At 38.2% G+C, this 9,987-nt stretch overlaps 1 pseudogene; it reads right to left on the bottom strand.

Moving 5' to 3' along the window:
• Nucleotides 1–354: 354 nt before the first annotated feature.
• On the bottom strand, nucleotides 355–6,154 carry LOC100765491 (annotated as a pseudogene).
• Between the last annotated feature and the right edge of the window lie 3,833 nt (nucleotides 6,155–9,987).

Here is a 9,987-nt window from a genome sequence, read left to right as displayed (position 1 = left end):
CTACTGGAAATGCCTGTGGCCCCATTCTGCTGTGGGCCCATTCTCACCACAGCAAAGTTGTTTTCCTGTCTTGAGAGTGAGCTCATCTCTAAAACTGAGATGTAATGGAAGCATGTTATGGAAGAAAACAAGCCAGTTTTCACAGTCTGACAATTATATAAAACTAATGAGAATTGTAGGTGATAGAGCAGAAGGAGACAGGAAGCTAAATGCTTTCCTTCCTTTCTTTCTCTCTCTCTCTCTCTCTCTCTCTCTCTCTCTCTCTCTCTCTCTCTCTCTCTCTCTCTCTTTCTTTCTTTCTTTATTTTTTTTTCTTTTTTTCTGGCAGCAGCATTTATTGAGGGGGTTGGGGGGTCAGTCTTTCTTGGCTGCCGCCTTCCGCATGGCTGCCAGCATGTTGCTCAGCTCCTGGCGCTGCTCTTCCTCTTGGCGGGGATGTGAGTGCCAACCTGCTTCTTGATGAACTTGAGCGCGCGCTTGTCCTTGGATACCTTGAGCAGCTCCATGGCCGCACACCTCCCGGATCATGTCCTGCACGAACTTGGTGTGTTTGGTGAGGCGCTCGCGGCGCCGGCGGCTTGCTGACGTTCTTTGTCACCTGTGGCCCTTGTTGAGGCCCACAGCCATGGGATAGCGCAGGGCCGTGGCTGCTCCTCTCCGATGGCGGCCGTGACAGGAAGCGCTAAATGCTTTCAATAAAACACACTTGGTGTGTAAGACTGCATAAAGCAGTAATGAAATTTCAAGTATTCAGAATTATCCTGAATTATATCTCAATGAAATAATAGTGTCAAACTTTAAAACTTCTCAACATATACAGATATTTAATTTTCATACAACAGTCTATTAGTGTAGACTTTAGCTCTATCAGTGCTTTCCTCTGTAAAAGGAATCAGATAGCTTGGCAAGAATAATTACAATGCCCTCCTTCCAAAGTTCATTTTTAATTGAGAAAATGTTTAACCAAGGCCATAGTTTCCTTCAATTAACTCCTTTCTTTCTCTTTCTTTCTTTCTTTCTTTCTTTCTTTCTTTCTTTTTTCTTCCTTTCTTTCTTCTTTTTTGTTAGAATTGCCTCCTCTTAATCTATTTTCTTTTTTAGTTTTTCTTTAGTTCGGTAGTTAGGACACCAGTAAATATTCCTTCTGTTAAGAGATGTGAGGAAATAAACAAGATGATCGTGACAACATTTGAAGGTCTGTGTACAGAGTCCTCAAAATGTGTCCTGTTTCTTCTCATTTATTGAGTAGCAAACAATAAATCCATGAATGAACAACAAAGTAAAAACTGACTGCTAACCTTATCACTCTCTTTATATATTACTTGTGCTATGCCTACATGGCCCTATTTATTGTAACTCACAAAGTACATGGTAATATTTTCATTTTCAAGAAAAGAAATTAACAAACTGTATTAATTTGCTTTAACAGAGGCAAATACTTATAGTAAGTACCACCAAGTTTCAATTCACAGTCTTTTGAACTATAAAATCTGTTTCTCCTTCGGCTCTGAGGTGACTCAGTTGGTAAAGTACATGTTTCACAAGCATGAGGAACTGAATTTGATCCCTAATATCAATGTAAAAAATCCAGGTGTATTGGTGCAATTTGGTAATGCCATCACTGAGGAAGGAGAAACATGCTGCTACCTGGAGCTCATTTGGAAATCCCTCCTAATCTACAGCATGATGTGTCAGTCAAGGAGACACTGTGTCTTATTAAACAATATGGGTAGCTATCAAGAAATGACAAGAGAGGTTGAACTCTGTCATCTACACAACATACATGTATATGCACACACATAAATACACATACATTTCTTCAATTAAATACCCTCATTATAATTATAATTCACTAATATCTGGAATATAGTAGTTCTATACCTTGGCTTTGCCATTTGCAATTATTATTTATTGCAGTTGAATTTCCTAATCATGCTGACCCTTGTTTTCCTTGTCTATAACATTGATTTGTTAATTATGTTGTCTCTAAAATGGAATACCATTTCCCTACCACTGTATTAATTGGGTGAGTCTTATAAAATGTCTAGGACAGAGTGGACACTTAACACTTTTTGTCTATTGTTAGTATTTTATCCAACTTCCTTCACATGTGCCTGTATAATGAAAATCTTTTCTTAATTTTTAACTTGTTAAAGAATTTTTTATTTAAATTAGAAACAAGATTGTTTTACATGTCAATCCCCATTCCCTCTCCCTCTCCTTCTCCTCCCTATCCCCATTTAACACCCTATCTGTCCGATATTATTTCTGCTCCCCAGGGAGAGTGAGGCCTTCCATGGGAGTCTTCAGAGTCTGTCATCTCCTTTGGGATAGGGCCTAGGCCCTCCCCCGTGAGTCTAGGCTGAGGGAGTATCCCTCTATGTGAAATTGGATCCAAAAGTCCATTCCTATGCTAGAGATAAGTACTGATCTACTACAAGAGGCCCCACATATTTCCGAGGCCTGTTCACTGACACCCACATTTTTGGGGTCTGGATCAGTTCCATGCTGGTTCCCCAGTGATCAGTCTGGTGACTAAGCGCTCCCTTCTGTTCAGGTCAGCTGTTTCTGTGGAACCTGTTTGCTCTTCACTCCTCCTTCTCTGCAACTGGATTCGAATTCAGTTCAGTTTTTAGCTGTGGGTATCTGCTTCTACCTTCATCAGCAGCTAGATGAAAGCCCTGGGATGGTATATAACTTAGTTGTCAATCTCGGTATCGGGGGAGGGCATAAGGTAGCCTCTCCACTGTTGCTTAGATGGTTAGTTGGTATCATCCTTGTAGATCTCTGGATATTTCCCTAGTGCCTGATTTCACTTTAAACCTATACTGGCTCCCTCTTTGATGGTATCTCTTATTTTGTTCTCCTCTAGTCTCCCCCTTCACAACCTTCCTGCTCCCTTGTGTCCTCCTCACCGCTTCTCTTCTGCCTCCACTTCTCATTCTCCTAGGTCCCGCTCCCTGCCCCTCCATGCTCTCTGTTTGCTCAGGAGATCTTGTCCCCTTCTCTGGGGGACCACGTATGTCTCTTTTAGAGTCCTTGTTGCCTAGCTTCTCTGGTGGTGTGGATTATAGGCTGGTAATCCTTTGTTCTATGTGTAAAATCCGTATGTGAGTGAGTGCATACCATATTAAAGAAATTTTAAAGCTTCATGCATCTTCTCTCTTTCCAACCACAGATCCTTTAGTTTTCATCTTATAATTTGCAGATTATATGCAACCAGATACAATTATTAATGAAGTCATTGGAAAATTGATTAACATCCTAATGACTTCCTTCCCAAGAACTGAAGAAGATCCTGGACTTGCTCACATTTTTCTCTGGTTGTGGCTGTCTGCCCACAATCAGTGTCTCCACAGAGATTGGCCCTGGCATCTCATGGGCTGCTTTTCTTTGTGGGTTTGCATGTCTTCTCGTTGTTCTGTGACTTATCTGTGAACTTTATCCTTCACTATATGCTTTCAAATATTGACTAACATACTGATAATGACATTAGAATTTATTTTCACTTTTTGTTTTTATTTACTAACTAAAGAACTTAATGGGAATTTTGTTTTATTTTGTTTTTTTGCCTGCTTTTCCTGTTTCTGGAAATCTCTTGCATCTTTATCTTGAAGTGCTCTGTACTTTCTGAACTGTTTTGTCCTTTATCATGTCATTTTAGAAAAGACCTATCCTGCTCTGATAAAATGATTCATTTGGTTTCCAGAGAACCCTACCTGTCTCATATAAGAAACTGTCCTGTTGAAAAAAAATTAAAATTTTAGATGGTGCCACCTTGAGCCAACTGTTAGGTCAAAGCCAGATTCACAGAAGGGGGAAAATTAAGAAGACAGTAAAGAAGATTGATATTTAGGTGATGTCAGAGTCTTTTTGAACAGTTGGCTAGAAGATAAACCGGGGTCCACTTAAGTGCTCCTGTTTATGAAGATGAAGATGAAGAGATAAAGAACTACCATAAGCATAGCCAAAATCTATTTTGCATTCTCAATAACAGACAAAGCAGTAAAATTACCCTGGATTACAGAAGTATCCGAAGCATGTGAAACTGTTACCATAGATCCTGGGTTCAAGTCATGCCACAAATCTGTAGCTTTAGAAGTTATGCTATCAAATAGAATAAAATAAGGCTGTGGATGTGCCCAATGAGATGTCACTGTCACAGGGTTCATGAAGTCTGGGTTCTGTCTGTATCATTAAAGAATTTAATGAAACAATTAATTAAGTATATACACACATAAACATGAAATAAATGCAGGAAGAAAAGATAGATGAGAACCTCATCTGTTTTAAACACATTCATGCAATTTTTCCCAATGTTCTGGATCATAAGAAGGGCACCCCTTGATGATACATACAAAGAACCCATGCTTGAATAATAATCTTTTTAAATGAAGAAATTCCCTTCTCATTTTTCCTCATTTGCTCCATGTGTTCACAGGAAAAAAAAAAAAGAAAATAGTAATCTCATTACCAGTTTTGAACAAAAAAAGCCATGTTTCTCAACTCGAATATTTTCTTTCTTGGCTTTCTTCAATACCCTGGAAATTTCTTTCCCAACTCTTTGGCCTCTAGGCCTGCCAAAGGGCCCCTGTTTCTCTGAGCTCTCTTTAGGCTTTTTGCCTTCCCAGCAGTCCTTAATTCTCCTCTTTGTTTCCCTCTCCAGCCAGTCCTTTCCCAGCCTGTCTTTGTGTTTCTACTCCAAGGGAAAAATTCCATGGGCTTTCTAGTGTTTATGCAGTCACAACCAGGGGCAAGTCTTTTATTTATTTCTTGGACCCAGCAGGGGTTTCCTGCTTGGTTTTATGTGTCAGAATCTGAGTTAATTGGACTAATCAATCTAACGAATTTTTCTGAAGTTGTTCGACTATCTTAGCTCCAAGAACTAGTCATTGCAGCTAATTGGTGGCACCTACCCCCAGGGGTTGAATTTAGTTTCACTAGGCATGTTTTGTGAGGTCATTTAACTCACTGGAAAAAAAACAAAAAACAAAAAAACTTCCATTTGTCATTTACAAGGTTTCTGGGAAATGTATTTTTTAAAACTGCTAAGATAGTGGGTGTGGAAAAGCTTGGTTTAGGAAGATGGATACACAAGCAAGTTTACAGACTATAGGGTAAAATTCAATGAAAAGTGCACAGAGACCCCATTGTGTGCAGAGTTGAGCACTCATTATATCTACCTGAAGTCCGCTCTTTTCATCTGGAAGGCACAGGCAATACTTACGAACCATGGAAATAAAGAATTTTAATTAAAAATCGATTGTGAATGAGATTGTTTAATTATTCTCAAAATTGGGCTGCTGGTAGTAGTTCACACAAAATGAAGAGCAGAGGGAACATCACTAGCACTAAATGGAGTCCTTTCAGAGGGAAATAAGTTAAGCATTTTGCAGTGAGTAATGCATTGATCTTATGGGTTAATGTTAATTATGCAGGTGTTACTTAGGGCCAGCAGGCATTCTACTGCAGAGTTTGTGCAGGAAATCTCTGTGGAGTGCCCACAATTCAAAACGAAGCATGAACTGCCTGGCTTATCCACCATCTCTCCATTCATTTTTTTTTGTTTGTTTTGTTTTTGTTTTTTCTAGCAGACTTGAGTCACTGACTAGGCACAATTCAGTAAAGAACAGTTAAAAAGCTGGAATAAAAGCATCCATACTGAAGAACTTAAATAACAGAAAATTGTAATCTCAAAATGCTGCAAAAGAGAATCTTAGATAAGGATGTGTCTAGTGGCCTGATTTGGGGTAAGGCATCTTTCAGGCTTGCACAGGACTGTCCTCTCACAGGCACAACAAAAACAGAGCAAGTTATTGAGACGAATAACTGATATGAAGCCAGTAAGGTTAGGATAACTTTTAATAGATAAACACCAGCCAGCAGCAAGCCAGAGAGTGCCAAAAGCAGCAAGGCAAGAGAGTGCCCATGTGCCTGGTTTGTCCCTTTAAACCTCTCCCACATCATCCTGACATCACCTTGACCACACCCTGATGGGCGTGTTCAGGCACACCTGTAGCCACTCCTTAGGTGGCATGGTTAAGGTGTCTCTCTATACCAAGTTCTCACATGACTCTCCTTATAAGGCTCATCTTTCCTGAGTGACTTAACTTACCTCAGGGACTTTCATGAAGGCTTTCTCGAAGGCAGTCATGTTGGGCTTTATGTCTTTGACATGAATTTTGTATGGAAACAATGTAGCCTCCAGCATGAGTTAAGAGAGGTCTGAATTTAAATATATTTCCATTTTTCTTGTGTATTAGCTGTAGGATTAAACTTCCTTGCCTACTATTTTCTGACTTCTTTTGTTTGAATAAGTTGCCAAATGCTATCTGAGCTCTTTCCCTCCAGTTTTCAATTTTCTATTCTATTGGCTGCTATGCAGGTAATAGCAAGAACTATGAAGCATACAATTTAGGAAAGAATTTTGAAGGTATTTGATATAAATAATCGACATAGCAAATACTCAGAAGGAGGAAATACTACTAATATCTGCATTTTTGACTGTGGTATCTTGAGATGAGAAATACTAGTATAGCTCGTTGAGTTGACATGACCTCTGAGTATTTACCTAGGTATCATGATTTGATGAAAATAGGCAGATGCTGATGGTCATTGTGCCCACATATTATCCCTTTACTTTGCTCTCTAGGAAACGGATTCTACCATAACTGGAGGACATATGCATGTGATCATTCAGGTACTATATAGCAGAGGGATGATTCTTGGCCTTTTTACTCCATGTGCATTCTGGAGTCTACACCAACAGTTTCCAACCACTTGTCACTATCACAATAATGACTCCGGTTTCTTGTAATTCCTAGTCCCCTTGAATTAGCCAAAACACCATTCTTTTTTTTTTTTTTTTTTTTTTTACCTCACTCAAAAAGGAGCAAACTTCAGTTTAGAAATACTATAAAGAGGCATAATCTCAAATAACCTAGAATTATAAAAAGCAGATATTGTTTTGAAGCACTGTTATTATAGGAACCTCCTTGCTATGCTCTTCTATGTGGTGGTTTATGTTACGGTTTAATGAGATGTTGGAGAACAGTTTCTCTGAGCTATATTTAGTTGTTGAGCAGGGTTAATGCAAGATAATACATGTATATCCTGGTACCTAGAAACTTAGTTTACATACCTGTATTTCAATCCCAGCTATTCTAAATTTAGCACCATTTATAGTTTTCTTTCTTGAGAAAAACTTCTATTTGGATAGAACTTCTCATTGGCTGCTCCCCACATTATTTTTTTCTTCACAGCCCTTTTGGACTGTCACAAAACAAGATTGCTGCCTCAGCAAAAGGAGTCTGAAACCTCCTTGCTTGATTCCCAATCCTGACTTCAGCATTAACTGATCTTAGGGCTTTGAGAAATTTATGTAGCATTCCTGCGCTTTAGTTTCTTCATCTGAAAAATGAACACACTATTAACATTCACCTCTCAGCAAAGCTGTTATTCGATATTTGAGGAGTTTTATAGAATGTTATTCCCAGAGATTATGACTAGGAAAGTAAGATCTTACCATTTTACTAGTTATAAATATGAAATCTCTCATTTTTCCAGACTGAGAGACATATCCTATTTCAATTATGATCCCCAAGTACTTACATTTAAGGGAGGAACTGAAGAAAACACACACACACACACACACACACACTCACACATTGTTTTTCTGTAATTCATTCATTTTTCTGTGTTCTTGCATTTATTATGCCTGGGTTTTTAAAAGTTGTGTGCTTTTATAAACCATGAAAAGTTTGACTGTAACATGTAATTACTCAGAGTGCGTTGCTCCTAACTTCACAACAGCAAACATCTAGTTTGCTTTCAGAGCTATTGTGCTTAATTAATATTTATGTAAGACTTAGTGAAATCATGAAAATTAGCAGATGTCTTTATCTAAACAGGTGGTGCATATATCAAGAGTGGCGATAAAAACAGTAACACTACAATAGCACTTCTTTGTATCCGAGTCATTTCCAAGTCTAGTTAGTAATCACAGCTTTCACATCTATGCTCCAGTCTTGGAAAGACATAATTGGTAAATAAATTTGACTGTCAGTGTATTGTAAGATACTCGTGTGAAATATGAATTTTAATTTTATTTCAAAAACTAAAATATAACAACAGTACCTGTCTTAGTTACTTTTCTTTTGGTATGATAAGACATCTTTATAAAGGAAATTTTCGGAAGAGTTTACTAGGTTCTGTAGTTTCACAGTGTGAGTCCATGGCCATAATGGTGGAGAGCACATACACCTTCTCCAACAAGGCCACATATCTCTATCCTTTGCAAACAGTTTTGCCAACTAGGGACTGCTATAAGCCACAAGATCACACAGTAATTACACAGACATCTTATCACAAGACAACTCAGAAGAGTTAAGAATTCTTCTTATGGATTAAAGCAGTACAAATGTTGTATTTGGCGTTATACTCATGTGAATGAATTGGGTGTTCTTGTTGTAGATTCTTCCTGTAGCTTATTCTTTTCCCAGACATTCAAATAAATGAGGCTATGGAGGTCATTCTCATTTAACCCACCAGTACGGCATTGTCACAAAAGTTCTACACTGTCCACAGGGAAGCCCAAAGTTATACAGGACAGAGGGGATGGCTTTCTAGAATTGCTACGGATGCAAAGTTCTTGTTTTAACATTGAAGAAGACAGCATTCAGCTTCCTTATTGAAATCCATAATAACTGAACTCTGCCCATTTTGTCCACATTCTGGGAAACAGCAAGTAAAACAGTGTAAAAAGTGCTTTATATCAGCCCCTCTAATTTATATTCACTTATTCTTTTTTAGATTTATTTATTTATTATGTATACAGTATTCTGTCTGCACGTATGTTTGCAGGCACCAGATGTCACTACAGATGGTTGTGAGCCACCACGTGGTTGCTGGGGATTGAACTCAGAACCTTTGGAAGAACAGCTTGTGCTCCTAACCCCTTAGCTATCTCTCCAGGCCCTAAATTCACTTATTCTTTAGTATGTCATTGCTGGATCACTATAGGAGATTTTCACCTATCTTTTTTGAGGGGAGAGGGACAAAGTTCTAGACAGGGTTTCTCTGTGGTTTGGAGGCTGTCCTGGTACTAGCTCTTGTAGATCAGGCTAGTCTCCAAGTCACAGAGATCTGCCTGTCTCTCCCTCCCAAGCTCTGGGATTAAAGGCATGTGCCACCACTGCCTGACCTATTTTCACCTATCTTATCTTTAGTCATATAACTTTAACTGGGTATAAAAGATTCTTAAAAATTTACCATTTTTTTTTTACTTGAGGCACATTCTATTCACTAAAGGAAAACTAAACTTTCATTTAAAAAACAGAAAATATTAATTTAAACAGATAAAACAACAAATTTAAAATTTTTAATTTAGAAGCAGTTATTGTGATTTTTTTCCTCAATATTGTATTGTTATATTTGTTTCCTTTGAAGTACTTTTCCACATTCTTTAGAATCAGTCTAGAATTAGTGATGAGGACTAAATAAAACAATCATAAAAACACAGAACAAAATAATCTTACTCTTTCCTTAAGCTACTAAATAATTATACTGCTTGTTGTCTACATACCAGACACTAATTAAAATATTCAAAATAAAGAGTGAACAAAATGAAGTGAAATGGACTTGGAGCTTATTATTTGATGGGACAGCAGAGATGATAAGTCTGTAGCATAATTCAGACTGAGGTAAATAAAGCACAGTTAGATGATGTGCTGGAAGGTGTGGACTGATATTTAAGCATTGTGGTGGGGTAGGCATTTCTGTAGAGGAAGAACCTCCACCCATACAAATTCCCTCAGGGAGAATGTGCTTTAAGGGGCATATGTTGCAGAGCTCCAGAAGGTCACCAAGCCAAAAGGAGCTGGAAATGGTGGATAGAAGATGAAATTTGCAGGCTTGAGAACCAAGTTTAAGGTTAAGAGGGATATGACTCCAACACTCTTCATACTGCAATTGTCCAATAAGAAAGCA

Source organism: Cricetulus griseus, chromosome 6, assembly GCF_003668045.3.
Source record: "Cricetulus griseus strain 17A/GY chromosome 6, alternate assembly CriGri-PICRH-1.0, whole genome shotgun sequence".
In the NCBI taxonomy this organism is placed as follows: Eukaryota; Metazoa; Chordata; class Mammalia; order Rodentia; family Cricetidae; genus Cricetulus; species Cricetulus griseus.
This window is presented reverse-complemented; position numbering and strand designations above follow the sequence as displayed.